General features: G+C 45.2%; 1 long non-coding RNA gene across 2 annotated transcripts in view; it reads right to left on the bottom strand.

Annotated features, from left to right (window-relative positions):
• Positions 1-509: 509 nt before the first annotated feature.
• LOC144692012 (uncharacterized) overlaps positions 510-17,609 on the bottom strand; it is a 223,137-nt gene continuing 206,037 nt past the window's right edge. Inside the window, exons 3-4 of one of the 2 annotated variants that reach the window (XR_013579270.1) lie at positions 999-1,083; positions 510-817 (exon numbers count right to left, since the gene is read on the bottom strand). This is a non-coding gene — a long non-coding RNA (uncharacterized LOC144692012). The remainder of the gene's footprint in view (positions 818-998; positions 1,084-17,609) is intronic. The other variant, XR_013579253.1, reaches the window with a different exon arrangement.

Here is a 17,609-nt window from a genome sequence, read left to right as displayed (position 1 = left end):
CAGCATTTTCAGGTTTTATTACCAAGGCTCACAAACAACCTAAATGAAACTGAAACCATTTTACCTTTCTTAACACACAAATATATATGTGTGATTTCAACTTTAAAAAATATACATTGTTCATAACAATGACCAACGCGCTAGGTCTCTCGATGAAAATTAAGGGCGTTTAAGTTGTAACTAAATGTGGCTTAAAACAAGTTGCAGTTTTTCATGTGTTTACAGAATCTGAGAGAGAGAGAGAGAGAGAGAAAAAGAGAGAGAGATAAACTGGAAAATGTAACATTTCCAAACAGAAAATCATAGCAATTGAGTTTGAAAAAATGGTCAAAGCTGCCAGCTCTGCATTCCAAAGTCAATCCCTTCAGGTTGTTAACTTGGTTGGGTACAGGGGTATTACTGTGTAGCTTCCAAACACAGCCACTCATATTACACTCAACTGGTGCTGTTATGGTTTGCTTGGTAAGAAAACTATAAGCAGGTAAGAACAACAACAAAGGCAACTTGTGTTTATATTGCACCTTTCATGTAGGAAAATGTGCCAGGCTTTTCACAAATAAAATTGAATGCTAAGCTAAATTAGAAGATATTAGGGAAGGTGACCAAAAGCTTCATGAAGCCCTGGCTGCAGGCCTCTTGTGTCCGGTGACTCACCAGAGGCAGATCCTGTCTCAACAGCTACCTTCTAAAGTATGCACAGTACCAGTATCTGCAAGTGTGAGATCAACAGATGGTGCCTCCTCTTCACCAGACTCTCGTTCCTTTTGGACTTCATTCTCCTGCATAAGTTCTTGACCAGGTGACAGTTCTTGGGTATCTAAAGGGAGAGAGGTATAAGGGTAGGGTTGGGATGAGGAAAGCAAAAGGTCGATGGTTACCACCTGCAGCTTACAAATCAGGAGAGATTGTGGGAAGAGGGTGAAGTGGGATGTGAGAAGGAGAATTAGGTAGAAACATTCCACAATGCTCTATATTCCTGCTGCTGATCACAGTCTCACCAATTACTGCCACACTGTCTCCTCCAAGGGGTTGAGAGGACACCAATAGTTAAATGCAGATGCCTCCAATTATCGGCAACTGTGCCTGCAAGAGAGAGGGAATCATGTCAGTGAATGTAGGGCAATGTGTCTGCCTGATGTGTCTGTCACAACTGAATAGCTGGCAGTGTATACACAGCTGTAAGATGTGGGTGTGAGGCTTCCAGCATTGCTAACCGTGAAATTCTGAATGTTAGGGATGAGTTGTAGTTGATGGGGATTGCTGGTAGGTGAGGGAAGGGGGAGTGATGAATGGAGTAGTCTGGGTTTATTTGTAAGGATCTAGCATTTGTAGATGCATTTACTGATTTCGATCCCTGTGTGAGATGATTGAACTTTTGTGACATTGCATCCAGCTTCTCCGAGCTAGTCTACTGTCAGTGACCGCTAAGGCTATTTGCTCTCCACTGCTTTTGTAATGTCTGTCTGGAGAGCATCTAGGCCCCTGAAGGAAGAGGATCCCTCTTCTCCTGACCACCTCCTGCACCAAGGCTGCATTGGACAAGCATGTTTTTAAAAATTCATTTATGGGATGTAGGCATCGATGGCTAGGCCAGTATTTATTGCCCATCCCTAATTGATGTTGAGCTGACTTCTTAAACTGCTGTTAGGAAGGGAGTTCCAGGATTTTGACCCAGCACCAGTGAAGGAACGGAGGTATTTTTCCAAGCCAGGATGTTGAGTGGCTTGGAGGGGAACTTCCAGGTGGTGGCAGTCAAGGACTGCTGCCCTTGACCTTCTAGATGGGAGTGGTCATGTGTGGGAAGGTGCTGTCTAAGGAGCCTTGGTGAGATCCTGCAGTGCATCATGTTAGATGGTGCATCATGTTAGATGGCGCACACTGCTACCACTTTGCATCGATGGTGGAGGGAGTGTATGTTTGCAGATCGGGTGCCAATCAGGCGGGTTGCTTTGTTGTGGATGGTCTCAAGCTTCTTGAGCGTTGTTGGAGCTGCACTCATCCAGGCAAGTGGAGAGTATTCCATCAAACTCCTGACTTGTGCATTGTAGATGGTGGACAGGCTTTGGGGAGTTAGGAGTCAGGATTCCTAGCCTCTGACCTGCTCTTGCAGCCACAGTATTTATGTGGCTAGTCCAGTTCAGTTTCTAGTAAATGGTAACCCCCAGGATATTGATAATGGGGGTTTCAGCAGTGGTAATGCCATTGAATGTCAAGGGGCGATAGTTGGAGATGGCCTTACTGGAGATGGTCATTGCCTGGCACTTGTATGGCATGAATGTTACTTGCCACTTGTCAGCCCAAGCCTGGATATTGTCCAGTCTTGCTGCATTTGGACATGGACGTCTTCAGTAACTGAGAAGTTGTGAATGGTGCTGAACCTTGTGTAATCATCAGCAAACATCCCCTCTTCTGATGTTATGATGCTCATCAACAGTGCTATCAAACGACACTTGCTTAGGAACAACCTGTTCACTGATGCTTAGTCGGGGTTCCACCAGGGCCACTCAGCTCCTGACATCATTACAAACTTGGTTCTAACATGGACAAAAGACCTGAACTCCAGAGGCGATGTGAGAGTGACTGCCGTTGACATCAAGGCAGCAGGTTCCTTCATTGTGGTTGTCAGAGATCAATCATCTCAACTTCAGGACATCACTGGAATAGTTCCTCAGGCTAGCGCCCTAGGCCCAACCACATACATCTGCGTCATCAAAGACCTTCCTTCCATCTTAAGGTTTAGAAGTGGGGATGTTTACTGATGATTGCGCAATGTTCAGCACCATTCCTGACTCCTCAAATACTGAAGCAGTCCATGTCCAAACGCAGCAAGACCTGGACAATATCCAGGCTTGGGCTGACAAGTGGCAAGTAACATTCGCGCCACACAAGTACCAGGCAATGGCCATCTCCAACAAGAGAGGATCCAACCATCACCCCTTGACGCCCCAAAGCCTGTCCACCATCTACAAGGCACAAGTCAGGAGTGTGACGGAATACTCCCCGCTTGCCTGGATGAGTGCAGCCCCAACAACACTCAAGAAGCTTGACACCATCCAGGAGAAAGCAGCCCGCTTGATTGGCACCACATTGACAAACATTCACTCCCTTCACCACCGACGAACAGTGGCAGAAGTGTGTACCATCTACAAGGTGCACTGAAAAAACTCACCAATGCTCCTTAGGCAGCACCTTCCAAACCCACGACCGGTACCATCTGGAAGGACAAGGGCAGCAGACACGTGGGACACTGCCATCTGGAAGTTCCCCTCCAAGTCACTCACCATCCTACCTCGGATATATATCACCATTCCTTCATTGTCACTGGGTCAAGATCCTGGAACTCCCTTCCTAACAGCACTGTGGGTGTACCTACACCACATGGGCTGCAGTGGTTCAAGAAGGCGGCTCACCATCACCTTCCCAAGGGCAATCAAGGATGGGAAATAAATGCTGGCTCTGCCAGCGAAGCCCACATCCAGTAAACAAATTGCAAAAACCCCCTTCCATCACTTTACCGATGATGGAGAATAGACTGATGGGGCTGGTAATTGGCCAGCTTGGATTTGTCCAGCTTTTTGTGTACAGGACATACCTGGGCAATTTTCCACATAGCCAGGTAGATATCAGTGTTGTAGCTGTATGGAACAGTTTGGCTAGGGCGCGCAGCAACTTCTGTAGCACAAGTCTTCAGTACTATTGCCAGAATATTGTCAGGGCCTTAGCCTTTGCGGTATCCAGTGCCTTCAGCTGTTTCTTGCTATCACGTGGAGTGAATCGACTTGGCTGAAGACTGACACCTGTGATGCTGGGGACCTCCGGAGGGGGCCAAGGTGGATCATCCACTCAGCACTTCTGCCTGAAGATTGCGGCAAAGGCTTCAGCTTTATCTTTTGCATTAATGTGCTGGGCTCCCCCATCTCTGGTCTGTTGTGCCACTTTCGCTCATTACCCACTTCAAGTACCTGCTGTGGCCAGAAAGCACCTTGCATTTAAGAGCTGTGTTCCGGCTGGTAAGGAGTGCAAGTTAGCTTTAAGTGGTGCTACCCTCAAATGCATTGGACCCCTTGCTGAGGTGTGCAGCCACTCAGCTGGGCTGCCATGCATTTAAATTAGCAGGAAGTTCTTGTGCTGCCCGCCACACTATAAACAGGCGTAAGTTAATCATGCATCACAATCCCCAGCCTGATTACTGACCATATCCAATTTTCCCTGATCAGCTGGAACCACAGAATCATAGAAAAGTTATGATGCAGAAAGAGGCCATTCAATCTATCGTGTCTGCGCCGGCCAAAAAAGTGAAAAAAAAAAACTAGCTGCTCATTTTAATCTCACTTTCCAACACCTGGTCCGTAGCCTTGCAGGTTCCAGCACTTCAGATGCAGCTTCAGGAACCTTTTAAATGAGTTGAGCATTTCAGCCTCAACCACCAACTTAGGCAGTGAATTCCAGACACCCACTACACTCTGGGTGAAAAAGCTTTCCCTCATGTCCCCTCTATACCTTCTATCAATCACCTTAAATCTATGCCCCCTGGTATTGACCCCTCAGCTGGGGGAAACAAGTCTTTCCTGTATACCTATCTAGGTCCCTCGTAATTTTGTACATCTCAATTAGGTCATCCCTCAGCCTCCTCAGTTCTAAGGAAAACAACCCCAGCCCATCCAATCTCTCCTCATAGCTGAAATTTTCAAGCCCTGGCAACATTCTTGTAAATCTCTTCTGCACTTTCTCCAGAGAAAGTATGTACTTCCTGTAATGTGGTGACCAGAACGGAGCGGGAGAGGAGCAGCCTTATAAAGAGCAGGGGTGGAGCAGCTGTATAAAGAGCGGGAGTTTACCTGTGAGGGAGTGGAGCAGCTATATAAAGAGGAGAGTGGAGTTTACCTGCGAGGGAGTGAAATGGCTATATAAAGAGGGGAGTGAGGTTTACCTGTGAGGGAGCGGAGCGGCTGTATAATGAGGGGAGTGGAGTTTACCTGCGAGGTAGCGGAACGGCTATATAAAGAGTGGACCGGAGTTTACCTGTGAGGGTGCTGATTCTCAACCAGACACTTGGCGGCGCTGGAATGCGAAAGGACTAACGTCAGGACAAGGGAGAGAGCTGATTGGTCGGTAGTGGGTACGTTGTTATTTTTCCACTTTAAAGCAACATACAGAAGCTAAGAATCTCAGCATTTGTTTTTTTAAGAAAAACTAAATAGTTTTCTACTTGGCTTAAATTTGAGGAAATAGTCTTAATTAAAAACAAAAAAAAAGTATGGCAAGGGTGCTCAGTCCTGTGTGTTGTACGGTCTGCAGCATGTGGGAAATCTTAGACACTCCTTGCAGTCTGGATGACCACAAGTGCAGGAAATGTCACCGGCTTGACCAGTTTGAGCAACGGATTTCGGAGCTTCAGCGTCAGCTGGAGGCACAGCGGAGCATCCGGGAGGCTGAGGGCTATGTGGATATTAGGTGTGGTCAGTCCGCAGCTTAAGGAAGTGCAGTCAGAGAGGGAATGGGTGAACACCATTCAGGAGAAGAGAGGCAGGCAAGTAGTCAGGAAAGCCCCAGAGTGCATCTCACTCAAGAACCGTTTTTCTGTGTTGGAAAAAGGTGAGGGTGAAGGTTCATCTGGAGAGTGCAGCCAGAGCCAAGTTCACAGCGCTGTGGGAGGCTCAGCTGCACAGGGGGGGAGGAGTTAAAGTGCAAGAGCAATAGTCATAGGAGACTCAAGTGAGGGGCACAGACAGGTCTTTCTGTGGCTATAGACGTGACTCCAGGATGATGTGTTGCCTCCCTGGTGCCAGGGTCAAGGATGTCACAAAATGGCAGCAGGACATTCTGAAGAGGGAGGGCAAACAGTCAGAGGTTGTGGTTCACATTGGTACCAATGACATAGGTAGAAAGAGGGTTGAGGTCCTGCAACAAGAATTTAGGGAGCGAGGTTACAGATTGAAAAGCAGGACTTCAAAGGTTATAATCTCTGGATCACTCCATGTACCACATGCTAGTGAGTATAGGAATAGGAAGATAGAGAGGATGAATGCGTGGCTGAAGAGATGGTGCGGGAGGGATGGCATTAGTTTCCTGGATCACTGGGTCTGTTTCTGGTGAAGGTGGGGCCTGTAGAAGTCGGACAGTTGCACTGAACCGGAATGGGACCAACATCCTTGCGGGGAGGTTCACTAGTGCTGTTGGTGGGGTTGGGGGGTGGGGGGTGGGTGCGGGTGGTGGAGGTCAGGGGAAGGGGTTTAAACTAATTTGGCAGGGGGATGGGATACAGAGTGGAGGTACAGTAGGGGGTGATGCACAGTCAAATATAGAAGAGAAACTAAGTCAGTCTGGAAGGCAAAGCAAATATAGACCTGTTAAGGCACAAGGGAATAATGCAAGGCTGGGTTGCAACTATTTTGACACAAGGAGCCTCACAAGTGAGGCAGATGAATTGAGGGCGTTGATTAACACATGGGAATATGATATTGTTGCTACCACAGAGACATGGTTGAGGGAATGGCAGGACTGGCAGCTCAATATTCCAGGGTACAGAATCTTCAGGCTTGATGGGGGATGGGGGGGGGGGTGTGTAAAAGAGGAGGTGCCATTACACTTTTGATCAAGGAGTCAGTTACTGCAGTAAGGAGGAATGGTATCTTAGAAGGTTCCTCAAATGAGGCCATGTGGATAGAACTTAAAAGCAAAAAGGGGGCAATCACTTTGCTGGGCATGTATTATAGGCCCCCAAACAGTCAGGGGGAGATAGGGGAGCAGATATGTAGGCAAATCTCAGAGAAGTGTAAAAATAATAGGATAATAATAGTAGGCGATTTCAACTTCCCCAATATTAACTGGGATATTCTTAGTGTGAGAGGCTTAGAGGCAACAGAATTCTTAAAGTGCATCCAGTAGAGCTTTTTGAGCCAGCACATAGAAAGTCCTACAAGAGAAGGGCAGTACTGGGCCTAATCGTAGGGAATGAAGCCGGGCAATTGGTAGAAGTGTCAGTGGGGGAGCATTTCAGGAATAGTGACCATAACTCTGTTAGGTTTAAGGTACTTATGGGAAAGGAAAAAGATGGACTGGAAATAAAGGTCCTGAATTGAGGGAAGGCTGATTTCAATATGATAAGACAGGATCTGGCCAAAGTGGACTGGTAGCAGCTACTTGTAGGAAAGTCTACATCAGAATAGTGGAAGTCATTCAAAATGGAAATAGTGGGAGTTCAGGGCCAACATGTTCCCGTAAAGGTGAAGGGTAGAACCAACAAGTCCAGAGAACCCTGGATGTCAAGGAATATAAAGGATTGGATAAGGGAAAAAAGGGAGGCTTATGGCAGATACAGAGGGCTGAAAACAGCGGGAGCCCTAGAGGAGTATAGAAAGTATAGGGGGTACTTTAAAACGTAATTAGGAGAGCGAAGAGGGGGCATGATAAAACACTAGCAGGAAAGATAAAGGAAAATCCCAAGGCATTTTATAAAGATATTAAGGATAAGAGAATAACCAGGGAAAGAGTAGGTCCCATTAGGAACCAAAGTGGCAATCTGTGCGTGGAGCTAGGGGACGTAGGTGAGGTTTTAAATGATTATTTTTCATCTGTGTTCATGATGGAGAAGGACTATTTAGGTGTAGAAATCAGGGAGGTGGACTGTGATATACTTGAACAGATTAGCATTGAAAGGGAGGAGGTATTAGCTGTTTTAGCGGGCTTAAAAATGGATAAATGCCCAGGCCCAGGTGAGATGTATCTCAGGCTGCTATGTGGGGCATGGGAGGAGATTGCAGGGGCTCTGACACTAATGTTAAAATTCTCTGTGGCCACAGGAGAGGTGCCAGAGGACTGGAGGACAGCGAATGTGGTACCATTATTCAAGAAGGGTAGTAAGGATAAACCAGGTAATTACAGGCCAGTGAGTCTAACATCAGTAGAAGGGAAACAATTGGAAAAAATTCTGAGGGACAGGATTAATCTCCACTTGGAGAGGCAGGGATTAATCAGGGATAGTCAGCATGGCTTTGTCAGGGGGAGATCACGTCTAACAAATCTGATTGAATTTTTCGAGGAGGTGACTAGTTGTGTAGATGAGGATAGTGCAGTTGATGTAGTCTACATGGACTTCAGTAAGGCTTTTAACAAGGTCCCACATGGGATAATAGTCAAGAAGGTAAGAGCCCATGGGATCCAGGGTAATTTGGCAAATTGAATCCAAAATTGGCTTAGTAGCAGGAGGCAGAGGGTGATGGTTGAAGGTTGTTTTTGCGATTGGAAGCCTGTGATGAGTGGTGTACCGCAGGGATCAGTGCTGGGACCCTTGCTGTTTGTAGTGTACATTAATGATTTAGATGTGAATAAAGGAGGTATGATCAGTGAGTTCGCAGATGTCACGAAAACTGGTGGTGTCATAAATAGTGAGGAGGAAAGCCTTAGATTACTGTACGATATAGATGGACTGATAAGATGGGCAGAGCAATGGCAAACGGAATTTAATCCTGAGAAGTGTGAGGTGATGCACTTTGGGGGGACTAACATGGCAAGGGAATACACAATGAATGGTAGGACCCTAGGAAGTACAGAGGATCATAGTACATGGTGTACATGTCCATAGATTCCTGAAGGCAGAAGCACAGGCAGATAAGATGGTTAAGAAGGCATATGGGATACTTGCTTTTATTAGAGGCACAGAATATAAGAGCAGGGAGGTTATGATGGTGCTGTATAAAATGCTAGTTAGGCCACAGCTGGAGTACTGTGTGCAGCTCTGGATCGCCACACTATAGAAAGAATCTGATTGTACTAGAGAGGGTGCAGAGGAACTTCACCAGGATGTTGCCTGGGCTGGAGCGTTTCAGTTATGAAGAGAGATTGGATAGGCTAAGATTGTTTTCCTTAGAGCAGAGAAGGCTGAGAGGGGACCTGATAGAGGTATACAAAATTATGAGGGGCATAGGTAAGGTAGATAGGAAGAAACGTTTCCCCTCAGCAGAGATGTCAATAACCTGGGGGCATAGATTTAAGGTACGGGGCAGGAGGTTTAGAGGGGATTTGAGGATACAATTTTTTTATCCAGAGGATGGTTGGAATCTGGAACACACTCCCTGAGGAGGAGGTACAGGCAGGAACCCTCACAACATTTAAGAAGTCTTTAGATGAGCACTTGAAACGCCATTGCATACAGGGCTACTGGCCAAGTGCTGGAAAATTGAAAGAGAATAGATAGGTGCTTCATGGCCAGCATGGTCACGATGGGCCTAAGGGCCTGTTTCTGTGCTGTATAACTTTATGACTCTATGAGAAGTGTACACAACATTCCAGCTTTGGCCTAACCAGCGTTTTATATAGTTCCATCATTACATCCCTGTTTTTGTATTGAATACCTCGCCCAATAAAGGAAAGCATTTCATGTGCTTTTTTGACCACATTGTCCATTTGTGCTGCGACCTTCAAGGGCCCGTGCACTCCAAGGTCTCTCACTTCCTCAACCCCTCTCAATAACTTCCCATTTATTGAGTATTCCCGTGCTTTGCTTGACCTCCCCAAATGCATTACCTCACACTTTTCTGGATTGAATTCCATTTGACGCTTCTCCACCCATTCAACCAAGCCATTGATATCATTCTCGGGTCAACAGCTATCTTCTTTACTATCAACTACACAGCCAATTTTTGTGTCATCCAGTATAGGAAGATCAAGAGATTGATTAAGAGGGGAAAACTGGAATATGAGAGTAAACTTGCAAGGAACATAAAAGCTTCTATAAGTATATAAAAAGAAAAAGATTCGTGAAGGCAAATGTATGTCCTTTACTGTCCGAAATGGGAGAATTTATAATAAAGGACAAGGGAATGGCAGAGCAATTCAACAACTACTTTAGTTCTGTCTTTATGGAGGAAGACACAAATAACTTCCCAGAAATACTAGGGAACCAAGGGTCCAGTGAGAAGGGGGAATTAAAGGAAATTAGTATTACTAAAAAATAGAGCTGGAGAAATTAATGGAGCTGAAAGCCAATAAATCCCCAGGGCCCAATAATCAACACACCTGGGTAGTAAAGGAGGTGGCTGTGGAAATAGTGGATGTGTTGGTTGTCATCTTCCAAAATTCTGTAGATTTGGGAAAAGTCCTGGCAGATTGGAGCATGGCAAATGTAAACCCACTATTTAAAAAAAGGAGGGAGGGAGAAAACAGAGAATTACAGACGGGTTAACCTAACATCAGTAGTAGAGAAAATGCTAGAGTCTATTATAAAAGTTGTGATAACAGGACACTTAGAAAATATCAATGGGATTAGACAAACTCGACATGGAGTTATGAAAGGGAAATCATGTTTGACAAACATACTGGAGTTTTTTGAGGACTTAACTAGCAGAATAGATTAGGGAGAACCTGTGGATGTGTTGTATTTGGATTTTCAGAAGGCTTTTGATAAAGTCCCACATAAGAAGTTAGTGTGAAAAATTAAAGCACATGGGATTGGGGGTAATATATTGGCATGGATTGAAAATTGGTTAGCAGACAAGAAACAGAGTAGGAATAAATGGGTATTTTTTGGAGTGACAGGCGGTGAGTCATGGGGTATCACAGGGATTAGTGCTTGGGCACCAGGTTTTCACAATATATATCAATGATTTGGATAAGGAAACTAAATGTAATGTTTCCAAGTTTGCTGATGACACAAAACTTGGTGGGAAGGTGAGTGATGAGGAGGGTGTTAAGAGGGTTCAAGGTGATTTAGACAGGTTGTGAGTGGGCAAATACATGGCAGATGCATATAACGTGGATAAGTGTGAAATTATCCACTTTGGTAGGAAAAATAGAATGGCAGAGTATTATTTAAACGGTGATAGGTTGGGAAATGTTTATGTACAAAGGGATTTGGATGTCCTTGTACACCAGTCACTGAAAGCAAGCATGTAGGTGCAGCAAGCAATTAAGAAGGCAAATGGTATGTTGGCCTTCATTGTGAGAGGACTTGAGTACAGGACCAAGGATGTCTTACTGCAGCTGTACACGGCCTTGGTGATACCACACCTGTAGTACTGTGTGCAGTTTTGGTCTCCTTACCTAAGAAAAGATATACTTGCCATAGAGGGAGTGCAGCAAGGTTCATCAGACTGATTCCTGGGATGGCAGGGTTGACATATGAGGAGAGATTAGGCCAACTAGGCCTGTATTCACTGGAGTTTAGAACAATGACAGGGTATCTCATTGAAACGTATAAAATTCTGACAGGGATGGACAGACTGGATGTAGGAATAATGTTTCCTCTGGCTGGGAGGTCTAGAACAAGGGGTCGCAGTCTCAGGATATGGGTTAGACCATTTAGGAGTGAGATGAGGAGAAACATCTTCACTCAGAGGGTGGTGGATCTGTGGAATTCTCTACCACAGAAGGCTTTGGAGGTCAACTCACTGAGTATATTTAAGAAGGAAATAGATAGATTTCTGGACTCTAAAGGCATCAAGGGGAATGGGGAGAGAGTGGGATTATGACATTGAGATAAAGGATCAACCATGATCATAATGAATGGCGGAGCAGGCTCAAAGGGCCAAATGACCTACTCCTGCTCCTAAGTTCTATTTTCTATTTCCCAATTATGCCTCCCACATTTAAGTCTAAATCATTAATATCCACAACAAACAGCAAGGGCCCCAACTTTGAGCCCTGTGGAACAGCACTGGAAACCATTTTCCATTCGCAAAAACAATCCATCGACCATTACCCTTTATTTCCTGTCACTGAGCCAATTTTAGATCCAACCTGCCACCTTCCCCTGTACCCCATGAGATCTCAGATTTCCTGACCAATCTGCCATGTGGGACCTTGTCAGATGCCTTACTGAAATCCATGTAGACAACATCCACTGCACTACCCTCATCAACCCTCCTTGTAACTTCCTCAAAAAATTCTATTAATTTAGTAAAACACAATCTTTTCCTAACAAAACCATGTTGACTATCCCTGATCAATTTTTGCCTAAGTGACACTTTATCCTGTCTCTCAGAATCATTTCCAATACTTTGCCCACCACCGAAGTCAGACTGACTGGCTTATAATTTTCTGGTCTATCCCTCGCACCCTTTTTAAATAATGGTCCGCCATTCGCAGACCTCCAATCTTCTGGGACCTCGCCTGTATATAGTGAGCATTGGAAAGTGATCCTCAGAGCACCCGCTATTTCCTCCCTGGCTTCCTTCAACAGTCTGGGATACAATCCATCCGGCCCTAGTGATTTATCCACCTTCAAGGATGCCAGTCCCTCCAGGACTTCCTCTCTCACTATGCTTGTTGTATCTAATAATTCACACTCCTCTTTAATTAGAATGTGTGCATCATCCCTCTCCTTAGTGAAGACAGAGACAAAGTACACATTGAGAACCCTGCCCACAGCTTCAGCATCAGTGCACAAGTTACCCTCTGTAGCCACTCAGTCTTGGATAAGTTCTCATGTCCATACTGGAGTTCTGAGTCAGGGGGAAGTGCAGCATCGTTAAGCCAAGATAACAACTTGCTGCCACACATTTATATGCATGATCCACAGCTCCCATGTGATATCCATATGATCTGTTTTTTACATGGCATGAACTGTATGTCAACCTAATTACCATGCAGCAAAAGGCATCCCAGAGATTGTAAATATTTGAATGCAATTTGTCAGCGTCGCTCAGTGATTTGATTGTATCCTTTTAATCGCAACGAAAGGTCAATTTCCATTTAGTGGCTGTGACACAAGCTTTGGAATGAATTCTCCAGGGGAACCTCTGGGAGGAATATAACTTTATCAAAGTCAAATGACTTTCACTGAGCCTGCAGCAAAAATCAATAAAAGTAGATTACATTGCATTACATTTGCATTTTTAGATGTGTGTCTTATGTGCAGTTGCCAGCCAATACCTGTTTACAGAACATCCTCATTACTGTGATCCTAGGTTCCCTCTAAGCTATGCGTGTGTGCGGACATGCAGCAGTCCAGAAGGTACCACACAGGCTGCTCACAAGTTGCCTCGTTTAAGATACCGCAAGTGTGCGGCCACGCAAAAAGATTTAAATGTGCCACCCATTCAGTCGGGACATTGCTGTGATCCCTAATTCCTCCAGGAAACCATGCAAGCCAGAAGGTTCCGGTTCTGTGCTCGACTGACTGATCTCAGTGCAGCCATAGGTAGCTACAGCTGACTTTTAGCTCCGCTGCGCTGAGAAAGAGAATAAAGCAGCCAGGGCTGATTCTGTTATCCAGTGGTGCAAACTGGAGTGTGGGATTCTGGATGGCTGGTGAAAAAAAAATGTGGTTCAGTTGTGATGCTGCCTTGGTTGAATAGAGCGCTGACAGTCTCTGCCTGGGGTCACACATCAAGACTGATCACTCAGCATAAACCAGGAAGCTGCTGGTGCTCATGTATTCCAGAAAGAGTATTATCTAACGCCATAAGTGATCATTGCCGATCACCAAAGGCTTCTTGGCAGCACACTTCAACCCAAGGAGCTATGGTGGTGTAGTGGTTATGTTACTGGACTAGTAGTCCAGAGGCCTGGATCACTAATTTAAGGGAAAATTGGATAGGCATTTAAGGAAAGTGATTAAGAGGCATTAGCATTTGGGATGGGCTAGAATGGACTCCTTAGATATTTCCATTTAATGCTTGCCTACGTATTTGATGCAGTTGCTCCCAGTTTGTTCCAAAGCTGTTTAGCAATCATACATAGTACTGCATTTCTCCAACTCCCTAGACAATTCTTATACCTCACCAATGAAGGTACTAGGTCAGAGGCAAATTTTTGACTTGGGTATGGAATTGGCTAGGAAGCAGAGAATAGGGATAATGGATGCATATTCCAACTGATATGATGTGACTAGTGGCGTCCCCAGAGATCTGAAATTGAATAATTTTTAAATGACTTAGCTGGAAAGGAAAAATGTGCAGGGCTACGGGGGGAAAGGCAGGGGAATGGGACTTGATGAATTGCTCTTGCATAGAGCCAGCACAGACATGGTAGGTCGAATGGCCTCCTTTATGCTGTAACCGTTCTATGAAAAGATGTAGGAAGAGAAAGCTTTATATCCAGGGTTTGCTGATGACACAAGGTTGGGTGGCACAGCAGATGGTGTAGATGGCAGCAGGAAGTTGCAAACGATATTGATAGAGTAAGTGAGTTGGCAAAAATTTTGCAGGTGGAGTCCAATGTAGGAATGCAAGAATATTCATTTTGGAATCAAGAAAAGTTAGCAACTTTGGAAGAGCAAAGAGAGATTTTAAGGTCCACTCACTGAAAGCACTCAAATCTAGTGGACAGTATTATGGCTATTGTGAAGACCAACAATTTAAATGATCCAATGAAAAAAAGCAGCGGACAAGATTAACTGCTTTTACTTTCACAATCAAACCCCAAATCAACATAAATTAAACATGAATTAACAGGGAAATTGTTGTCAATTATAAACTACCAATTGCACATTAAATGGCTGATACAACTTGGACAAATCCCACGAATTTACTTGGTGGTCCACTCAGCACATACGTCATCAATCTCAGCCCCAAAGCCCTTCAAAATTTTGTGTTTCTCATGAAGAATTCCAGCTCCTGCTCCTCCACGATTTAGCCTGAACATTAGCTGACAACAGCGCACAGCCAACCTCAGTTTCACAGGTATGGCTTCACCAAAACGGCACACATCTACTGAACTTTCTTAACTCTGCTTATGACAGTCATGATGGCATAGATCCACTAATGTTACCTTCAAGTAACAGAAAGAGTTGCAGCAACTGTTTATTTGTTTGTTCTCACTTCCTAGATCTAGCCTCTGTGTTCTTCAGCCTGCCTGTACTGTGCCGCTGGACTCATCATCTGGGGTTGGATGCTTCTGTGTCCTTTTATTTGATTTTAACCAGAAGTTTTAGTTTCCAATCTCAGTTTGGAAGTCTTAGCTTCACTAAGCTTGAATGGATGGGTGAATGGGTGGGTGAGTGAATGGGCTGGCGGATTGGTGGGTGAGCTGGGTGAAATGGTAGGTGGGCGAGGTGGTAGGTGGGTAAGTAAATAGGTGGGTGAGGTGGTTAAGGTGATAAGTGGGTAGGTGGGTAGGGGGTAGGTTGGTCAGAGTTCCTCAGGGTAGTGTCTTAGGTCCAATCATCTTCAGTTGCTTCATCAATGACCTTCCTTCCATCACAAGGTCCTGACAGTGGGGATGTTCACTGATGATTGCATAATGTTCAGCACCATTCACGACTCCTCAAATACTTAAACAGTCCATGCCCATATGCAAGACCTGGACAACATTCAGGCTTGGGCTGATAAGCAGTAAGTAACATTTGTGCTGTTCAACTGCCTGGCTATGACTATCTCCAACAATAACGAATCTGACCATCTCCCCTTGACATTCAATGGCATTACCATTGCTGTATCCTCCACTATCAACATCCTGGGGGTTAACATGGACCAGAAACTGAACTGGACTAGCCATATAAGTACTGTGGCTACAAGAGCAGGTCAGAGGCTAGGAATCGTGTGATGAGTAACTCACCTCCTGACTCCCCAAAGCCTGTCTACCATTTACATGGCACAAGTCAGGAGTGTGATGGAATACTCTCCACTTTCCTGGTTGAGTACAGCTCCCACAACACACAAGAAGCTTGACAATGTCCAGGACAAAGCAGCCCGCTTGATTGGCACCACATCCACAAACATTCACCACCTTAAACATTCCCTTCCTCCATCACCAACACACATTAGCAGCAGTGTGTACCATCTACAAGGTGCACTGCAGAAACTCACCAAAGCTGCTTAAGTAGCACCTTCCAAACCCATGACCACTACCATCGAGAAGGACAAGGGCAACAGATAGTTGGGAACATCACCACCTGGAAGTTCCCCTCCAAGTCACTCACCATCATGACTGGGAAATATATCACCGTTCCTTCACTGTCACTGTCAAAATCCTAGAACTTTCTCCATAACAGCACTGTGGGTGCACCACCTTCTCAAGGGCAATTAGGGATGGTAAATAAATGCTGGCCTAGCCAGCAATGCCTACATCCCATAAAAGAATTTTAAAAAGGCAAATGGAGAGTATTCGATCACTCTCCTGACTTGTGCCTTGTAGATGGTGGACAGGCTATGGGGAGTCAGGAGGTGAGTTACTCGCAGCGGAATTCCCAGCCTCTTGTAGCCACACTATTTATATGGCTAGTACAGTTCAGTTTCTGGTCAATGGTAACACCGAGGGCGTTGATAATGGTGGGATTCAGTGATACATACAAACATACAAATTTGTAGCAGGAATATTTCCTTCAGCCCCCTGAGCCCACTCTGCCACTCAATAAGATCATGGCTGATCTGATTGTGGCCTCAACTCTGCATTTCTCCTACCCCCTTGACTCCCTTGTTAGTCAAGAATCTAGCTACTTCTGCATTAAAAATATTCAATGATCCTGCCTCCACCACTCTCTGGGGACGGTAATGCCGTTGAATGCTCCTCCTTACTGTTTGCAATGCTTCCCAGTTTGGTACCATTGGTAAATTTTGAAGTTAATTCTGATATTCAAGTCATTTACACACATCAAAAAAAGCAGCGGTCCTTGCAATGAACCTTAGCAAACAAACTGCCCACATCCTCCTGTCTGCTAAGCAATTATTTACCATGACTTGTGTTTTCTTAAGCCAATTTTTTTAATCCAAGCTGACACTGACCTTCCTACTCCATGAGCCTCAATTTTATTAACCATTCTGGGCGGATTGGCTGCCATATCCTGTGTAATGTAATAAAATGAGTCCAACCCTGCTATACGAGATCAGACAGCTCTACGCCTCATACCAATACAGACATCTTTGTTTTAATGTTCACATCCCTCCGTGGCCTCACTGCCTCCCTGTCTCTGCACCCTCCTCCAGCCCTATAACACTCTGAAAACTTTGCATTTCTCCAAACGTGGCCTCTTGCCCAGCCTCACCATTGGTGGCCATGCCTTCATCCGTCTAGGTCATAAACTCTGGAATTCCCTCCCTAAACCTCACTGCCTCTCCACCTCTCCTTCTTTGTCTCACCCATTAAAACGCCCCTTAAAACCTCCTTCTTTGACAAACTGTTTGGTCACCTGCCCTAATATTTCCCTCTTTTGGCTCAATTTTTGTTTGATGGCACTCCTGTGAAAGGAAGAAGTATTTTATTTACACAACAACTTCCATGATCTCAGGTTGCTTCAATTTCGGTGAGGCCATTGGTGTCCCACTGTGTCCTCAGTTCTCAGTTATGCCTCCAAGCAGCGGGTAATGTACACTAGTAGGCGTACCCTGCTATCTCATCTCAGCTGACAAGCTAAACTAAGTAAGGGTATCATTAGCTTCATCTGGTGAAGATAGGGAATGTCACTCCACTTAGTGCATGAAGTCTGGAACGATGGAAGAGGCAGATGACCTTAGCAATAATACAATGGCCAGGATTTTCCCCTCGGTGATTTGGGGGCGGGGCCCGCTCACCGAGGGGAAAATGACACGGGATGACGTCGGGAGGAATATCCGACGTCATCCCTGTCCCTTTAAATTTTTAGGAAGGTGGGCGGACTGTGAAATCAGCTGTCCGCCCACCGACCTGTCAATGGCCAATTGAGGCCATTGACAGGCTAATTAAAGTAATTAAAG

The sequence above is a fragment of the Cetorhinus maximus genome, chromosome 1, assembly GCF_964194155.1.
Source record: "Cetorhinus maximus chromosome 1, sCetMax3.hap1.1, whole genome shotgun sequence".
NCBI classification, from domain to species: Eukaryota; Metazoa; Chordata; class Chondrichthyes; order Lamniformes; family Cetorhinidae; genus Cetorhinus; species Cetorhinus maximus.
Note: the sequence above shows the minus strand (reverse complement) of the source record. Positions and strands in the feature narration are given on the sequence as shown.